Genomic DNA, 20,250 nt, shown 5'->3' on the forward strand with positions numbered 1-20,250 from the left:
TAGCATCTCTTTGTATTTATTTATGTACTTTAGTCTTGAAAAATTACATACATACAATTTTTTGATACTCATTTATGTAGTATTGTATTTTCATCCTCTCTATTTATCCAAGAGAAAAAAATAATAACTAAAGGTTGTGGGATTTGTATATTTTTTTATGGGGCTACGGGCAGTTGGCCGGCAGGCCCCACCCCCTGGTCAAACTCCAGGTCGAAGGGACAATTTGCATATTAGCTTTTTATTATATAGGAGGATAAAACACCATAGTCTTAACAGTGTTAGACATATTACCAAAGGCTCATGGGTGTGTGTGTGCACAGATGACACACTATGAACACAGAGATGGCACTTTAAGACCAAGTCCAGCCCCCACAAGGGTCACACCAGACAATGGTCTGATACCTGCTTATTTTGACCTTATTGTGGCCCCTGCTTTTCTCTGGTAACAACCCTCAGACAGTCCAACAATGTTATGAACTGAACTGTGTGCCCTCCTCCCCCCAAATTCATATGCTGAAGCAAAGCTCTATTTCCCAGTAATTCAAATGTGAACGTATTTGGAGATAAGGCCTTTAAAGAGGTGACTAAGTTAAAGTGGGGTCACTGGGGATGGCCCTAATCCAATATGGCTGGTATCCTTTTAAGAAGAGATGAGGACACAAACACACAGAAAAGACCAAGTGAGGACACAGGTGGAAAAGACTGTAAGCCAAGCTGATAGGCTTCAGAAGAAACCAAACCTGCCACCTTGATCGTGAACTTCTAGCCTCCTGAATTGTAAGAAAATAAATTTCTGTGTAAGCCACCCCATTCCTAGTATTTTGTTATAGCAGCCTCAGCAAACTGATACTACCAGGAACACATTTTGCTACAAAATGCCCTGACTAAAGAAGAGATGCTGCATCTAAAGCCACCCTTAGGAAAATTTTGATGGCTTAATGGAACATCTAAAGTCATCTCAATAATGGGGGGGGGGGGGGGGGAATGCCACATTCATAATAAGCATCTAAAGTTTTATCTAACCTCATAAAACACTGCTGGACACTTTTTCCTTAGCTACACAGCAATCACCAAAATTCACTTCCATTCCTTGCCTTCTACACAATGATACATTATAACCATTTGCTAAAGTGGTCATCTTCCACGGCTCCAGCCTAAGACTTCAGTCAAACTTACACATCAATGTTTTCCCCAAAAATTCTTCCCAAAATGATATTTGCTTCATTAGTCTGAAAGCTCCTTGGTGGCAGAAACTTATTCATCTTAATTCACCTGGTGCATGGTACTTGTAAATGTGTACTGAATAAATGAATGCCACCAATAAATTCATACTAAATTTCAATGACATAACTCATTATTGATTATTCTGGGTCTCTTCCTAACAGTGTGTCTGGTAATCAGTGTTCCCTGACTATCTGGATGAATCTCATAATCAAAAAGTTGAGTAAAAGAAGCCAGATACAAAACATATATTCTGTATGATTCCATTTAAATAGAGTTCAAGAACAGGCAAAACCAATCTTTGGTGACAGAAGTCAGAATAGTGTTTGGAGGTGGGGGAGTGGAGAAAGGGGGAAATGGAATATGGGTATTTTCAGAGAAAGGTTATGAGAGAACCTTCCAGGGTGCTGGAACTGTTCTCTATCTTAATCTGAAGGTGGTGGTTACAAAGGTATATACAGATATAAAAAAAAACCATTTTACTTTACTGAATGTATGTTATACTTAAAAAACCCAATTTCTATGTTACGGTCCTAACCTACCCTCCATCCAAAAGAGTCAGTGCTCAATTAACGTTTGTGGCTGAATGCCTAAATACCTTTTAAAAAAATGTTTTCATTGATTTTTTTAAAAATATTTTTATTGATTTTTCACAGAGAGGAAGGGAGAGGGATAGAGAGCTAGAAACATCGATGAGAGAGAAACATCGATCAGCTGCCTCCTGCACATTCCCCACTGGGGATGTGCCCGCAACCAAGGTACATGCCCTTGACCGGACTCGAACCTGGGACCCTTGAGTCCGCAGGCCGACGCTCTATCCACTGAGCCAAACCAGTCAGGGCTCATTGATTTTTTTTAGAGAAGAAGGGAGAGGGAGAGAAATATTGATTAGCTGCCTCCTACATGTCCCCTCCTGCGGATTGAGCCTGCAACCTAGGCATGTGCCCTGACTGGGAATGGAACCAGCAACCACTCGGTGCATGGTACAACACTCAATCAACTGAGCCACACTAGCCAGAGCCCTAAATACCTTTTTGAAAACAATGATCAATCTACTCTTTTCATATAAGAGAAGAAAAGTCTCAGCAAGCATTGCAATCAAAGTCTTAAACTGGAGCTAGGCTAGGGAACATTATCATTCCCACATAAGCAGGAAACTCACGTCTGCCCCAAGTTGCAGCAAGCCTGCAAGTGCTAAATGGGTAGCAATTTTTCCCTCCTAAAACTGGCCGAAAGCAAAATCCCTACATGACCAGCCCTACTGCTGAGACACAGAATCCCAATGACATTTTAAGACACTAGCGGAAAAAAGGAAATTTCACAACTTGTTCTACCACATTAAGAATCTAGACACATTGGCAATAATATCAGAAGGAATCCTCTATCCAACTCTCTAGCAATTATAACTTAACTAGAGGCCCAATGCACAAAGATTTGTGCAAGAATGGGCCTTACTTCCCCTGGCTGCCGGCACCGCCTTCACTCTGGCCCAGAGCCGCCTTTCCACCTTCCCACGCTGCCCAGAGGCCCGGAGTGGCTGGGGCATTCCGCACCTTCCCCGGCTGCTCAGCTCCTGCACATGCAAATTAACCCGCCATCTTTGTTGGGTTAATTTGCATACTCACTCCTGATTGGCTGGTGGGCATCGCGAAGGTACGATCAATTAGCATCTTTCTCTTTTATTAGTGTAGGTTATTCTGCAGCCTACCTGGCAAATTCCTATTCATCCTTCAAAACCTAATTCAGATGTTAACTCTTCTGGGAAGTTCTTCTTAACCTTGCACCTTCCTCTGTTCCTTTTATTGTTCTGTATACTTTATTTCACTGCAATTTAAATATTGATCATGTTTATTTTGGCATTTTTACACTTCTAGACTGTAATCACATCTCTCACCCCAGCACCAAATGCATGGCAGAGTACTTTGGAGGCATGCAAATATCTGTTGAACTACCACCGACCAAACCCTACCATTTAAATGTCTAACTACAGAGTCCTAAAATAAGTAGTATTTCCCAGATAAGGCGTAGTCTGTACTTAAGCAGAGTGAGTGAAAAAAAAACTATAAATATTCTCCAGGACAATGTTATTTTTAGTATTGTAGTCACCAGCCTCTAAGAGTGAACTTCAGAGAAGCAACCTAGAGACTAAATGACTTAAATGAAGATCATGGAACCTGCCAGATAGGCTATGCTCCAGAAGATAGAGGTATGGTACAGCAGACATAGTCCCAGAAGCAGTGGGTTCATTCACTTCAAGGCAGGCTCTCCAAGTTCCTGCACTTATATTATATGGAAGAACAAGTAACCATGTGACCCTAAACAGTTTCGTTACCTCTCTGTGACTCAATTTGTTCATTAGCAAAACGGGGGTGGGGGGTGGGGGGTAATAACACAACCTACAACTTCCCACAGTTTTAAAGGGTTAAATGAGAGAATAAATGTAAAACACTTAGTACCTAGCATATAGCAAACGCTTGATAAATGTTTGCTCTAATTATTCTGCTGCTCTAGGATGGGATGGGGATGCCTGGGTTTTATCTGGTCCTATCATATTCCTGCCCTGACCGGTACTGGGGCCAAATGTACTCTCTGGGCCTTTCCACCACTCGCTTCCATTTTTACACTGCTGATTCCCCCTAAGTTAGTTTCCCATTTCATTTCCTTAGTACTCTATCCCCTTTTAACAGATTAATGACAGTAAATTAATCAAACACACAGATCTCTATAGTCATTCTCTCAAATATTCTTATGGATAAATCCAATTAAGTAATGAGGATTTCAAGAATTTCAGACTCTACTATCTAACATTAAATCAATCTTCCTTCCCTCCACTCCGACCCCACAATCACGTTCTTATTTTAGAAGGGAGAAGGGATGATGGCACCACAAATCATAGAATGAAGATGCCCATTTCACCTTCCTGGAAGGCAAGCCCTTTGATTGCCACCAGAGCAGTTTTATTTGTGGGCTTAAATAAAAATATATTTTTAAAATAATAATAATAATGGCTCCATCTTCCCCTGTCTCCACTCCCAATGCCTCAATTCAAAGATTTAAATCCTAGCCAGGCCACTGCAGTAACCTCGGAATTCATTACCCTGCCATCAGACCTCTAGGTTTCCTTAAACCAGCAGTTGCCAACCTTTCAGACCTCACGGACCACCAGTCCTCAAACTTGGGTGCACAATGGAATCAGCTGAGGTAGTCATAAAAAATCCAATATCTGGGTCTCTCCTCCAGAGAATCTGATTTTATTGTGTGGAGCCTGGGCACTGGTATTTTTTAAAGCTCTCAATTCTTTTTTTTTTTTTTTTTAATACTCATCCGAGGACATTTTTCCATTGATTTTTAAAAAATATTATTTACTAGAGGCCCGGTGCATGAAAATTCATGCACTGGACAGAGGGTCCCTCAGCCTGGCTGCCCCTTCTCACAGTCCGGGAGCCCACAGGGGCGGGGAGGCAACCCGGCAATCAGGGGAAGGCAATGCCCCCATCACATCTCTGCTGCTGCCACTGCCAGCAGCACAAGCCTCAACCGCCCCTAGTTACCTGAGCCTCAGGCAGCCCTGGGCAGCTGGGCAGCCGCCATCCGAGGCTTGTCTGCACCTCGGGCCGGCCCTGGGCGGCTGGGGGGCTGAGGAGACTGGGGGACTCTGGAGGCAGGCGCGCGGAGCGACCAGGCCTGCCTGGGGGGGGCCCCGGCCTTGCCATGCGTTGCCCACCCTGGGAGGGCTAGAGGGGACTGGACGCTGCCTTTTTTGGGGCTGTGGGGCCCCCCCCCTCTTTGGGGGGGGGGGCAATCAATTAGTATATTCCCTCCTTATTGGCTGTGGGCACTGCCATCTTTGTGACGGCATGAGGGTCAATTAGCATATTCCCTCTTTATTAGATAGGATTGATTTCAGGGAGGGGAGGGAGGGAGGGACATCAATGATAAGAGAGAATCATTGATCGGCTGCCTCCTGCACGCCTTACTGGGGACTGAGCCTGCAACCCAGGCATGTGTCCTGACCAGAAATTGAACCCAGGACCTCCTGGTTCATAGGTCAATGCTCAACCACAGAGCCACGCCGGCCGGGCTCCATTGATTTTTAGAGAGAGTGGAAGAGAGAGGGAAATACAGAGAGAAATATCACATCGATTGATTGCTTCCTACACACGCTCTGAACAGGGCCCGGGTCAGGGAGAAGCCTGCAACTGAGGTATGTACCCTTGAACTGAAATCGAACTCAGGACCTTTGGTTCACAGGTTCACAGGCCTACATTCTATCCACTGAGCCAAACCGGGTAGGGCTAAAGCTCTCATTTCTAATATGCAGCAGAGTTTGAGCATCACTGTTATAAACCAACCTCAGCTGGCCGAGTATAGAATACAATCTACTCTCTTGCATTAAAACCTCTAATGACTCCTCAATGGCAAAACAACTCTAAACTCCTTACCATGACCTTCAAAGCCTTGCAATGTCTCCCACCTACTTCTCCAGCCCATCGCCCACCACAATTCCACAGCTCTCCATTATACTCCAGCCACAATGAACTTACCATTTGCCTCCATCTGTTCACAGAATACTTCCTATGCATGAGACTCTCTAAACTCAAACACTACTCCCAGTCTCTGATTATGAAACTCCAAATCAACTTTCAAAAAGCAATTTAAAGTTTCTTCCTTTCCAAAGCCTTAACCAACTCCCCTGGGTAAATGGTTGCTCCCTCTTATTTTCGAACAAAACTTTCTACATAGCTGGAATTTGACATTGTAGTAGCAGTTTACATTTCTATCTCTACTAATAAACTGTGCATTCCTCAAGAACAGAGATCAAGTGCATTTATCTTCAAGTTCTCAATGCCCAGTAATGCTGAAACAAAATGAAAGTTCAATAATTATTTACTAAATAAATAGCTATCACATACTGTGGAATAAACAAGTAACATGAGAAAAGAAAAAGGCAGTTCAATATGAAATGCAAATTAGTTATAGAGACAAAATCTGACTCAGAAATGTAGAGGAAAGAGAGTGCTTCTGGCAGATATACAGGGGGAAGGCCCCATGATGACACTGGGACTTGTTCTCAAGTCTCAAAAGAAGGAAAATACCTAGCTAGGCCAAGAGCAAGGGGCAGAAAACTATGAGCTTGGGATAAAGCCATTTAGCTGTGTCTTGGGTTTCCTCAAAAGATACCCTAAAAATTTTTTAGAAATTAAGCATGCTTTTCTTAGTTATATAAATCTACTCTGTCTCATTATCCTGCTTTATTTTTCTTCTAAGTCTTATCACCACTTGATACATTATGGTTTTGCATATTCAAATACTCACTAGAACGGTGGTTCTCAACCTTCCTAATGCCGCGACCCTTTAATACAGTTCCTCATGTTGTGGTGACCCCCAACCATAAAATTATTTTCGTTGCTACTTCATAACTGTAATTTTGCTACTGTTATGAATCATATGTAAATATCTGATATGCAGGATGTATTTTCATTGTTACAAATTGAACATAATGAAAGCATAGTGATTAATCACAAAAACAATATGTAATTATATATGTGTTTTCCGATGGTCTTAGGCGACCCCTGTGAAAGGGTCGTTTGACCCCCAAAGGGGTTGCGACTCACAGGTTGAGAATCGCTGCACTAGAACATAAGCTCCAAGAGAGCAGGAACTTCCTTTTGTTTGTTGTCTGTCCCAGGGTTTATATCAGTGCCTAGCACAATATATATTTGCTGAAAGGGTAAATGAACATATTTATTATGGGCTTCTGCTCTAATGCTCCCTTTCACTTAGGAAGCCAACCTCAGTCTCCACACATCCAAATCCTGCCTATCCTCCCAAACGCTAACAAATGTCCTATTTGACTCTAAGGCTTTCTGACTCCCCAACTCTCCTTTTTCTGAACTCCCTTTATCATTCTTGTCTTATAACACTTTTACAGACTACATTGTAATAGCAAAATTATTTGTGTACAAGTATATCTTATCTCCCCCTTTATACTGTAAATTCTTTGAGGGCAAGCTCTAGCATTCCCCCCCCCACCCCCCCACCCCCCGCCCTTCAGCTTCCAGGCTTCCAGAGCATAGTGTCTTGTAGAGTTTTTCAGTAATCCCTGTTGAATAAAAGGAAAAATTAAATTAAAGGTGATATTAAACCTTTAATATTGTCATATTAACATCAGAAAGATTAAGATCACTAATGACCTATCTTCGTTCATCATGGATCTATAGTACCTGATTCTTTAAAATATCCAACACTTAAAAAAATAAAATAAAATAAAATAAAATATGCAACTCCTAATACCATATTATAATGTGTCAGGTATATTCCAAGGCTTTACATAAGTGAACTCATTTAATCCTCAAAACAACCATATGAGATAGGTATTATTATTTATCTCCATTTTGCAGATGAGCAAACTTAGACATAGAGACGTTCACACAGCCACTGAAGTGGCAGATCAAAGATTCAAACCCAGGTCTGGTTGCAGAATTCATGCATTTAACCACTAGTTGTAATGCCTTCATGGTTGCTGGGTAGCCTCCTATTCATAACGCTAAAGGCGGCCTTCTGAGAAATTTACTTAGAATATTAGAGATGTGAAGGTATTTAAGGCAAAAAAGTACCCTCATCACATGAAAGATGGAATTCCAGAGGACAGTAAAAGTAGTAACAGGTAATATAAAAGAAATGGAGATCTTTGCAGTATAAGATTGGGAAAGACAAGTGCTAATAAGAGACAATCACCCTTGAGACTAGAACTTTAAGGGCATCTGAAGGAAGGGATGAAACAGAGTTAAGTGTAAGCTTTGGCATGAACTTATCATGGGCAGAGTCCATAGTCTGTATATAATAGTGGGTACTGAGATAGCACAGCATAGAGAATGACAGCAAACTCTAGTGCTTAAGAATGTAGGGCTCAAACTGCCTGGGTTACTAGTTCTGCAATTACAGACAACTTAATTCCTGTCTTATTTACTCAACTGTTGAATGGGCTTAGTATCAGCACCTAGCCATGAGCATAACCAATAATAATCCATATACATTCATCAGGATGGCTTGACTATGTGCAGTTAAAATTCCATTTTAAAAACTCAGTGGCACCCTGGCTGATATGCTCAGCGGTTAGAGCCTTAGCACCATGCACTGAAGGGTTGCAGGTTCGATTTCTGATCAAGAGCATGTACTGGGTTGCAGTTTCGATCCCTGGCCCTGGTCAGGGTGCACACAGGGTGGTAACCAATTGATATCTCTCTCTCACATCGATGTTTCTCTCTCTGTCTCTCCCTCCTTCTCTCTCTCTCTCTCTCTCTCTTTCCCCTCCCTCCCTTTACTCTCTCTAAAACTCAATGGAAAGAAATACTTCGGATGAGGATTAACAAAAACCTTAATGCAGCGGTTCTCAACCTGTGGGTCGCGACCCCTTTGGCGGTCGAACGACCCTTTCACAGGGGTCGCCTAAGACCATCCTGCATATCAGATATTTACATTACGATTCATAGCAGTAGCAACATTACAGTTATGAAGTAGCAATGAAAATAATTTTATGGTTGGGTCACAACATGAGGAACTGTATTTAAAGGGCCAGAAGTTTGAGAACCACTGCCTTAGTGGTTTAAAGCACTGGCTTACTTGCTTACATTTCATAACCATTGCAGATTTCTTTCAGAAAAAAAAAAGGTATCTGCCTCAAAGTATCTCACATCATTTCCACTCTGCTTTGGATATTGAAATTTGAGTGGAAATGATGTCCAAAGCAGTCACACAGCCATGCTCAACTTCAAGGTGATGGACAAATGCATTCTGACAATGTACCTAGAAGAAAGAGAATATTGGTGAATGGTCCTAATGACGACCACATCATGAAAGCGCCGACGACCATACCTGGCATAGCTGTTATTATTATTATCATGATTATTGAGGGGGTCTGGGAAAAAACTATTCTAATAACCCTAAGTCATAAAGCTGTGCAGATGTGAAAAAATCTATCATGCATGTTATTTGTAATAAAGCAAAGGTGAATTTCACCATGATATCATAGAGACATGCCAAAAGTTTCTAGTAAGCCAAACATAGTAAACAGAGCTACCAAAAGGGAAGGACATGCCAAAATGTTCCTAGTAAACAAGAGTTACCAAAATAGTACCACTCATTCTTACTCATTTAAGACATGCAAAATTTCATTAATAATTATCTTTATTTTATTTTTAAGAACATAAAAAAGGATTATGTAGATTTTCACATATTTCTAATCTCAGAACACTCCTCCCCCATATTTTCCCCAAAAGTTCTTAAGGGAAATTCAGGACCCTAACCATCAGTTAGGGAAAGAGTCGAATTCTAATCCTGACTTGGCCATAAAGCAACTCATGGCATCAAAAAATATTTACATGACTAGGACTCTGTGCATCATCCATAATTGGACTAGATGGCCTCTGAAGTCCCTTCCCACTCTACTTTTCTGCAATTCTGAGAAGCTAGAAAGAGGCTTTGACTTAGAAGAACCTAGTTAATATGCTGAATTTTGTGAAACCTGATAATGCTTAAATCTTGAACCAAAAATAACTGCCACGACCACACCTATAATGGCGGCAACAAAACTTTTTTTCAAGAGTGAACATGGAAGAAAGTCAGAGTATCCAAGGAGAGTCCTGCTAGCATGAAATGTTGCAGTCAGAGCACAGAGGAGTGAATAGAGTCTATCATGTATAAATAAGGAGACTGATACTGGGGAATGGCTTATGAAATCCATCTTCTAGTAACATCTCATACCACATTCCAGCCACAGCTATGGGAACCAGTGACAGTGATAGGTACAAACTTGAAGCAAGGAACTTCCAAACCTTCTAAGCTTAGGATCTGTCAGCTATCAGATTTCAAACCCAACAGATCGGGTTTTCCAGGCCCGTAAGACCCCAACGCAATAATCCAAATATATGCCTAGAAACCCTTGGGAGAAAGTCAAACAAAAGAGCCCAAAGCATGTTACAAAACAATAAGCCCCCAATCAGTGATAATTGTGTCATTTTCGGTTAAACAGAAGCCTCTGCCCAGACAACCATGTCTGAGCATATAAGACTATCATTACAACAAAGCAACAGACACTGCTGCATTAATAATTTTGCTATTCCTGCAGCCCTATCCATGATCTTTAAGAAGCCTTCGGATCCCAACATTCTATGAGTATATAGAGCACATTGGGACCCCTTACTGCCTCTCATGCTTCAAGAGTCACTGCCTAAGTGACTAACAATCTCCTGCTTGAAAACCTAAAGCTTGGCAAATATATTTAATAAAATTATGGTATGATTAGAAAGATTCATCTTATTATGCCTGAACAGAATCTTAAAAAGCTAAGATTCCACATGTGGATCTTCATTTTCCATTCTTTTTTCCTTTTAATCCTCTCCCGAGGAGTGAGGACATTTTTTCACTAATTTTTAGAGAGAGTGGAACAGAGCGGGTTGGGGGACAGGGAGAGGGTGAGAGAGAGAGAAAAAAAGAAAAGAGAGAGACATCAATGTGAGACACATCAATTGGCTGCCACCCACACACGCCCCCATTGTGGATGGGGATCAAACCTACAACCCAGGTAGGTACATGCCCTTGAGAGGGAATCAAACGGGTGACCCTCTGGTGCACAGGCCTACATGCTAAACAGCGAGTTATGCTGGCTAGTGCTTCATTTATTTCTAAGGCCATGTTTCATTCTACTTGTCAATCACAAAATAATTTCCAATTTTGAAATGGATATTGAACAATATGTTGGAATCATTGTTACCCTTGATTTTTAAGAGTTTAAAAACTGAATTACAGGAAGATGGGGCTGGAGGCAGGGAATCATAAACAACCCTGAATGAGTAAAAAAAACAAACAAAAAAAACCCTTTCTTTTAATGAATCAATTTTTAAATATTTGGGGACAATCTTTCTAGGGAGCCTTCAAGAATATTATTAAAAACAAAGATTACTTTTATAAACTGAAAAACCATCCTCTAAGTAAGTTGAAAAACCAGAAATACTTTACATAGAAAAATCTCCATTAACTAGTCTAAAGAAATGAGAACCCTCAATAACCAGTGTTTTATACTGAGAACTGAAAAATACAGTATTGCCTTTAACAGCTGCCTGTCTTAAATCTTTATACGAAAGAAAAAAAGCTTCAGAAATCATGTTGAAAGACATCATGCACGTTAGTCACAGCCATGAAGGGGTCACTGGAACAGCTTTGCTATTTGCAAAACCTTACAAGGCAGAGATCTAAATTTATTTTTTGATCCTACTATTTTCTTAACATCAAATCAACTTTCAGATAAAAATAAATAGGTAAATATAAATGGGTATACAGTGCCAAATTTTATTAAATGATTTGCTTAGTCTCATTTTAGGCTAAAGAGTAGTCTTGTCCTATAATGTATTTTCCTTTCTAAATGAAGAAAAAAATTCTACTTCCCCCACCCCTAGAAAAGGTTGTGAGGCAGCTAAAGGGTCTAGAGTTTTGCTGTCAAATGCCAATGCCACTAGCCATATGTGGCTATTTAAATTAAATTAACTAATAGTAAATAAAATTTAAAATTCTGTCCCTCACTCATACTACCCACCTTTTGAGGGCTCAGAAGCTACATGTAACTAACAGGCCCCACACAGACATAGGACATGTTCCATCACATCATGAAGTTCTGCTGGACAGTGCTGATCTAGAACACTTTCGCAAATTTTAATGTGCACAAAAATCACCAGGACAGCTTGTTATAACACAAATTACTGGGTCCCCAGTCAAGATAGTTTATTTCAGTCAGTCTGGGATTGGGGCCAAAAATTTCCATGTCTAACAAGCTCCAAGATAATACTAATGTTGCCTATCATCCTGAGTAGTGTACTCTTTAATGAAGGACTAGTTTTTGCTTTTTCCCAATCCATCGTGGACCAATACTTTAAAATACTAGAAAAATGAATTACCAGAAAAAAATATTTTTTAAACAAGGACTACACTATAAACTTACATTCTTTATTATTAGATTCAACAGAAAAATTATTTTTCTAAAAACTGCTACAAAAGCATCTAAATCAATGGTTCTCAACCTTCCTAATGCCGCAACCCTTTAATACAGTTCCTCATGTTGTGGTGACCCCAACCATAAAATTATTTTCGTTGCTACTTCATAACTGTAATTTTGCTACTGTTATGAATCGTAATGTAAATATCTGATATGCTATATGTGTTTTCCGATGGTCGCGACCCACCAGTTGAGAACCGCTGATCTAAATGCTTCCTTTCAAGTTCTGGACTTACCCGTCATAGACAGGTCACAAACAGTCCATAGACCTGCACAGATCTGCGGACTAACTTTGAGTAGCCCAGACCTAAGAGAGCTTATTTTACATTTTTACAATAATCTTTCTGAAGCTGGTCATTAATGGTATCTTTCATACCCTCTATCATTTCCTCAGTGGATTTTTACAACTCAAGGCACAACTGTTAATTACATTATGCAGAATACTCTTGAGTCCCTTAAAATGACACTATTCAGGATTCGCTTATAGAAGCAATCTGATGGCATCATCAGTTATAATGTGATCCAATTCTGTCACACGGTAAAACATGCATGATGGCTTGACTTTTTCATGCTAACCCGTGGTTGAATTTAGGCTGCTAACATTGCAAGAGGTGTTATGCCAAAATACACAATGAACTTTAATAAAATCCCTGTTAAATTATGTAAAATTTCTTTCAGTCAATAAAATCTGAATCTAGTTTATCAGACATAGTCTTGCAAAAGATTTCTTAGCATACTGATGGTTTCCTTGAAGCCAAAATAAAGAGTCCAGGTACACTTTTTACCAGGTACACTTCGGGAAGGAACTGCCTGACGCTTAGGTGATTTCCCCAATTTACTATCAAGTCAAACAGATTTTTCAACTTCTGGTCTAGCCCCACAAATGGACTTTTATGAAAATCTTCAGGGTAACTTCAAGTTCAACCACTTCCTAGAGACACTAATCTTAGGATTTTCTTGTCGCTCTAGAATTTTGCTTTGCCAATTTACTTGACTTTTAATTAAGTAAATTATAAAATAAGGTTCAGAGAACTTTAATATGTGATCCTTTTTCCTATAGTAACAGCTAGTTCAATAGAACTTGACAGATATGCATGTAAAATAAGGTTATACACGCAACTAGAGTTTATATTAAGATAAATTCCACTTAAAATGCACATTAAAAGAAAAGTTTCTGGGGGGTTGGGGTGGGAGGGGTAATGGGAGGAAAAGGGACATATGTAATACTTTCAACAATAAAGATTTACTTAAAAAAAGAAGTTGCAAAGTATCTCATACAAAGTCTGGAGAATACAAAAATGGAGGGATTCTTTTTAATTGCTCCTCTTACAGTGTATGAAAGAAAACTCTTTTCCTCCCAACATATTGAATAAAGAGTAACAGAATGAATAAAAAGTAGTACTCAAAGCAAGAAAATGTCAGGAGCTTCTGCCATGGCCACCCCTCCAGTCCCATCTGCAGAGGCAGATGGCTGAAACTGAGGCCCAGGACCCTCTAGACTGTCTTGCAATTGCCCTCATGCCTCCCGCTTCAACCTTTCCACATCAGGCTGCATGGGTAAGAGTGTGGAACAGCTTCCTAAGTATAACAAGGCAAGGGAGAATTCTGGGGAGGATCCTTGTCTGGATGCTGCCAGGAGGGCTGCAGAAGTATTTCCCCAAGCCCAGGCCAACTGATCCAGACTGAGACTGCAGGTCCTGCTAAAGGGGGAAAAAAGAAGTCAGGCTCCAGGCAAAACACTATGGTCACACAAAACCAATGTTCTGAGATAACCTAAGTCAATGATCCTTATTGTTTTTGCATGTGAGTGAGAAGAGATGGGGGAGAGGACTGGAGAGTAGGAGTCACAAACCCCTCTAAGATCCTAAAAAGCAAAGATTCTCTTCACATAAAAGTGCACACACAAACAAAATTTTGCATACCATTTGGGGGAGTTCACAGACCAAAGACACTCTAGGGTTCCATGAAGCCCAGGATAAAAAGTCTCAATCTAAATAGGTAAGAACTAAAGGTCAATGTTACCACAGTAGTTAGACCTTCTTTTAACCCAGGGGTGGGCAAACTTTTTGACTCGAGGGCCACAATGGGTTCTTAAACTGGACCGGAGGGCCGAAACAAAAGCATGGATGGAGTGTTTGTGTGAACTAATATAAATTCAAAGTAAACATCATTACATAAAAGGGTACGGTCTTTTTTTTTTTTAGTTTTATTCATTTCAAACGGGCAGGATCCGGCCCGAGGGCCGTAGTTTGCCCACGGCTGTGAATAAAAAGAATAGAGATCCCAAAAATAAAATATCTTGGTCACATGGTATACAAGATAATCCAAAGCATATTAAAAATTTTGAGATCCCTGGCTGGTGTGGCTTAGTTAGTTGAAGTGTCATCCCGTACACCAAAAGATGGTGGATTTGGCTCCCAGTCAGGGCACATAATCAGGTTGCAGGTTCAATCCATGTTTCTCTCACTTACACTCAATGATTCTCTCTCTCTCCCTTCCTCACTCTAAAATCAATCATTTGTATCCTATATAATAAAAGCCCAGAGACCAAAACGGCGGAATGACCAGAATGACCAGAGACCAGAATGACTGCAGCCCGTTGCTCCAGCAGGCCCTGCCCCCCAGCGGGGATCCCCACTCTGATCAGGGGCGTGGCCAGCCTGCAAACCGCCTATGGCCCTGATCGCAGGGCAGGCCTAGGGACCTTACCTGTGCATGATTTCGTGCACTGGGCCTCTAGTATATATATATAAATTTACTGAGAAAATACTATATTAGATCAATGAATACTCTCCATAGAATTTGAATAAAGGAGCAGAAAAATTAAAGACTCTCTTTACTTATTTAGAAAGTTCAAATATGTGTCCATCACTTTGTAGTTGTTTCAATTCATTTCCTGAAGTTATCTTAAAATACTACTTTCCAGTTTTCTTGAAATTTTCAAATACTGTCTTATGTCTTGGTATGTTCTCTTCTCAAAGACTCTAAAAGTCCCAATAATGGCAAGTGACATAAGGAATAAATTTAGGATGATGTAAAGAATCACTATTAAAAACTATAGAAACCAACTAATACAGGTACTATGAGCAAAAATAAATGTTTCTCTGCATTTTATGCAAATAATTTAGCTCAGAAATGAGAACAGGGATGGATATTAAATAATCATTTTACTGCCTTTGAGAGTTTTATATAAGTAACAATTTCTCATGGGGGTATCAATGCCTCCACAGAATGAACTAAAGAAAAGAATATATTGGCAAGGAAAAAGTGACTGCACTCTCCTTCTGCATTTCATGGTTATTACTGTACCAGCTACGCCTGAACTCCTAAGTCCTAGGAAGACCATTCCTACAATGTAGAGACAAGGGGAGAAAAGGGTGCCCACACTATATTCCAATATGCCTTTTCAGTGACAAATTCTTTAAATGAAAAAGTAAAAATGGATGTGTGCATAGAAGAACGAAGACAAAGTGTGTTACTTTACCTAGCACCATATCACTAAAACATGACAGACTCACCAAGTGGCCTTGAAAACAGGAATAGTTTTTCATCTCTAGTCCCAATACCTGGCTGAGTGCTCAACACACACCAGGTAATCATTCAATGCTCCTTTTTTTGCTTCCTTCACAATTATGTCACATTCTTCTACAAACAAAAATGTTCTCTAGGGAACAGATATCTAAGCCCTAGCTATTATTTTATGTATTTCAAAGAGTTTTCAATATACAGTAGCCCCTCTTTATCCACGGTTTTACTTTCTGCGGTTTCAAGTTACCCACAGTCAATCATAGTCCAAAATATGAAAGAGAACTTTCCAGAAATAAACAATTCATAAGTCTACATTGCGCACTCTTCCGAGTAGTATAATAAAAATTTCACACCATTCTGCTCTGTCCCATGGGGCTATGAATCATCCCTTTGTCCAGTCTATCCACGCTCTATACACTATCCACCTGTTAGTCACTTAGTAGCCATCTGAGTTATCAGAGACACTGTCTTGGTATCGCAGTACTTGTGTTCAAGTAACTCTTATACCTTATAGTAGCCTAACACTGTTGCAATGCTTACATCATTCAACTCACTTCATCAGATCATACAGGCATTAAATCATCACATCATCAAAAGGGTTAGTATAGTACAATAAGATATTCTGAGAGAGACTACATTACTACAGTATATTGCTATAATTGTTCTATTTTATTTTTGTTGTTCATCTCTTACTGCACTAATTTTATAAATTCAATCACCACAGGTATGTATGTATAGGAAAAAACATAGTAGATTCATGAACAATACAGATTTGGATGGCGCTGTTTCAGACACAGATTTTTTTCAGACTCTATTTGTATTTTCTCTTAGGATTTTCTTATTAACATCTTTTCTCGAGATTACTTTATTGTAAGAATACAGTATATAATACATATAGCATACAAAATATGTGTCATTAGACTGTTTATGTTATCACTAAGGCTTCCAGTCAACAGTAGGCTATTAGTTAAGTTATTGGGGAGTCAAAGTTATATGTGGATTTTCAACTGCATAGATGTTCAGCACCCCTAACCCCCATATTGTTCAAGGGTCAACTGTACATATAGAGTTTGGTACTATTTTTGGTTTCAGGCATCCACTGGGGGTCTTGGAATATAGCCATGTGGATATAGGGGGACTACCATTGTAACTTGGTACTAGAGAATTCAGGCAAGTACCATGAAATTCACTGTAGCTCTTCCACAAAATTAAACTAAAGCTTTGTATGAGGAATGAAAGCATAAAGAGAACCACTAAATATTTATTAAAAATAAAACTATTTTAAGCCTTGCTATACTGGGGAAGAAGAGGGAAGGAGAGAATAGTCAGTCACCTCAATTGATTTGGATACCGTCACTATCCTAATTGCTGTCATTGTCATATACCAAAGATATTTTTCCAGGTAGAATCCTTGAATCCTAAAACTGTTTGAAAGGATTCAGAACATGAGTGGTCCACTGTGACTCCATTTGGTCATAACTAATACAAAGTCTTTCCATAAAAGTTGAAAAATAAGCCTGAGGATGTGAAACCAGTTTCCCTCCTGGTTTAACACAGGAAGACATAACCATAAACTCTGCTTGGGTACAAGAAAACCAAAAAACTCCTTTGAAGCTTCTATAAATCAGAGACTTCCAAGACACAGTAGCCCAAGGGCCTGTCTTTCTGATAGGTTTCCTGTAATATAATGGCAACAGTCACAAATGAGATCTGGTTTCTAAAGGGATATAATTCTACTTCAGAATTTCTTTGGTATTTAAAATAGTTATAAAAAAAGTAAATTACAAAATACAAAAAACTAACAGCCAAAGGATTTTCCAGGAATGCAGTGGTGTTAGTCATGGCTTCCCATTTCACTTAGAACTGGCCTTTCAACTTCTTGTGTGGTTCGCATGAAGTATTATACTGAAGAGTTCAGAGAACTTCCAGCTCTACTAATAATAAATTATAAAAATAATTATAAAGAGAATATTAACAAGTTGTGCTAAAAGTGATCACACTGAAAGGGTTTTCAGTGTTATAACAACAAAAGAGCTAAATGTAAAAAGCAAAGAAATAACTGCAGTATAGAAGATGTGACTCCAGGCAGACTGTGATACCACGATAAGACACAATTAATTTCACAAAAGGTCTAGATTTACTTGCCATAGCCAGACTACAGAAGGAACAGTATCATAGTCTAGTTACTATAAGGGAGATTCCAAAGTTAGCAAAACGGAGGGGGGAAAATTATAAAGGATAGCTTTTAATAGCCCATTAATAAAAAAAAAAAAAGTTTAAATAATTCATCATAATTCATCTTGGAAATTGCCCTGGTACAGAAAGCAGTCCAAAACTAATAATTTTATCACTCCACATTTTCCCAGGCCTGCGGTTACAGTCATGCATGGCTTATATGAAACCACCTGTTCTGGTTGGCATAAACCATGTTACTTGACGATTCATGCCTAATCATGTTATCACACATGAATCTCAAACCTCCTTTCTATCGACAGAGAGCCACAAAGTTCACCAAAACTATCTCCCTGAGTTTGCCAACCTGATCTTCCAATTTGGCTTACCAACAAACTCTGTGGTGTCATGCAGTTAATGAGTACACATCCGCAATAAGACAACTCAGCCTCGGGACCACAGAATGGTTCCTGTCCGGACTTTTCTAAGGGCCACAAATGTATCCCTACCAAGTATGTCAAAATTTGGGGCCTACAAGGATGGTATTCCTCTACAGTTTTTGAGAAACAGTAAAATTTCAGGCAATAGTGCAGACATTCTAAAAATTGTAAAAAAGAAAAAAAAAAGTATGTATTTTCTCTGTTCATGGACCTGTTTATACCGGAAAAGGGTAGTCTTGGGGGAGGGGGAGAATAATGCCCACACAGCCCCAAAGATGCCTGGAGATGCCAAGGGCTCGCTTAAATCCTTGGCCAGATTACTAATGGTACATAAACCCTAATTTGGAGCACATGGGCCTACAAGTTCAAAATTGAATTATACTGCCTTATTAGATCCCACACTATCGAAACCACAGTCCCATCAGTCATAACTGGAACTAGGAACACTTCATGTACACAAATATAAGTGCCTGCTTATGTATTTTTAATTGGATCAAATAAAACGGACGCTGCAAACAAACTCAAATTTCAATTATCTCACTAGTGAGGGGATTTCCTAATAGCATCTTTTTAAAAACCAAGTCGCTGCCAAACCTCTGCACATCTGACAGGCACGTCCCTGGAAATTTGGGAGCAACAGACTCCGTTACTTCTCAACAGCGAAGGAAATAAATACCCTGAAGAGGACAGATGCCTGTTTTTTAAAGCTCAAACATGCAATCTAATAAAGCATAAAACTTGGCTGCGGGGTTGCTGGGCACCTCCAGGGTGCCAATTTTGGGGGCGAGTGCGCGCTAGTGCGTAAGAAGGGGACGGAGGAGTGCGCGCTCGGAGGACACGCGGGGGCCCCCGCCCCCTCCCGGAGCAGCAGCCTGGCACCAGCCCACCCTCCTCCACCCCTGCAAACAGACGCAAGACGCCAATAGAGCAACTTCTCCGCGGGGGCGGCCGCGGAATAGCGGTCACCCCCGCCAAGACGCGGCGCGGCCGGGTTGGGGGGTCACTCCTCGACCTGTCCCGAGGGGTCCTCCGCACGCCCCGCCCCCGCCCGTCAGGCCTAGGGCCGGGGGCTGCCCGGACCCCCGCCCCTCCGCGCAGCCCGCAGCAACGCGCTCCCAAGGACGGCCGCCTTCCCGAGCACGGCCAGAGCGCGAGCGGGAGCGAGGCGCGGCAGCGGCGGGCCCCTCTCTTCAGGCCTCAGGCCGCCGCCTGACTTCCGCCAGGCAGCCCGCCGCTGCCCAGCTCGGACCCGGCCCGACCGGGCCTCGGCGCCACTGCAGACCCCTCATCCCGACTCCATTCATAGGAACACCCCCAGCCCGGCCAGCGGGGCGGGGCCGGGGACCCGCGGACAAGGCCGGCCCCCCGAGGCCGGGGAGAAAAATAAAAAGTTAAGAGAAGAACTTACCTAAAATGGCTCCTGCAGCAGCCAAAATACAAACAGCTATTATTTGGTGAAGTTTAGCTCAGACACCCTGCAAGGACACCCTAACCCGGCTCGGGCCCGCCTTCCTTGCCACATCATTGGGCTTCGCCAGCCCAAAACATAGAGTCATTGGTCAGTCTGGCTGCCGCTCAGGTAGAAGCCCATTTCAAGCTTGCTTGCAGGGGCGAGTGATGGGCTCGCTCCATTGTGCTCATATTTGCATGGATGTGAGCGCGGCGCTGATTGGCCAGCTCTGGGACCGCCCCGCCCCCTGCCTCGTGCCCCCCGCCTTGGAGACGCCGCTGCGCGCGGCCCCGCCCCCCGGGACTGAGTGGAGGGGCCACGGGGGGTGGGGCGGGGCCGGGGTCCTGGGGGCTTTGCGGGGGCGGGGCGGGGTCTATAGACAGCAGGCAGGG

The 20,250-nt window shown here is 41.3% G+C and overlaps 1 protein-coding gene across 1 annotated transcript in view; it reads right to left on the reverse strand.

Moving 5' to 3' along the window:
* CHD6 (chromodomain helicase DNA binding protein 6) overlaps window positions 1–19,970 on the reverse strand; it is a 170,202-nt gene extending 150,232 nt beyond the window's left edge. The window contains exon 1 of the mRNA XM_023750885.1: window positions 19,817–19,970. The gene's annotated coding sequence lies outside the window, so the exon portion shown is untranslated. The remainder of the gene's footprint in view (window positions 1–19,816) is intronic.
* Window positions 19,971–20,250: the final 280 nt, after the last annotated feature.

Source organism: Myotis lucifugus, unplaced genomic scaffold, assembly GCF_000147115.1.
Source record: "Myotis lucifugus unplaced genomic scaffold, Myoluc2.0 scaffold_16, whole genome shotgun sequence".
Classification (NCBI taxonomy): domain Eukaryota; kingdom Metazoa; phylum Chordata; class Mammalia; order Chiroptera; family Vespertilionidae; genus Myotis; species Myotis lucifugus.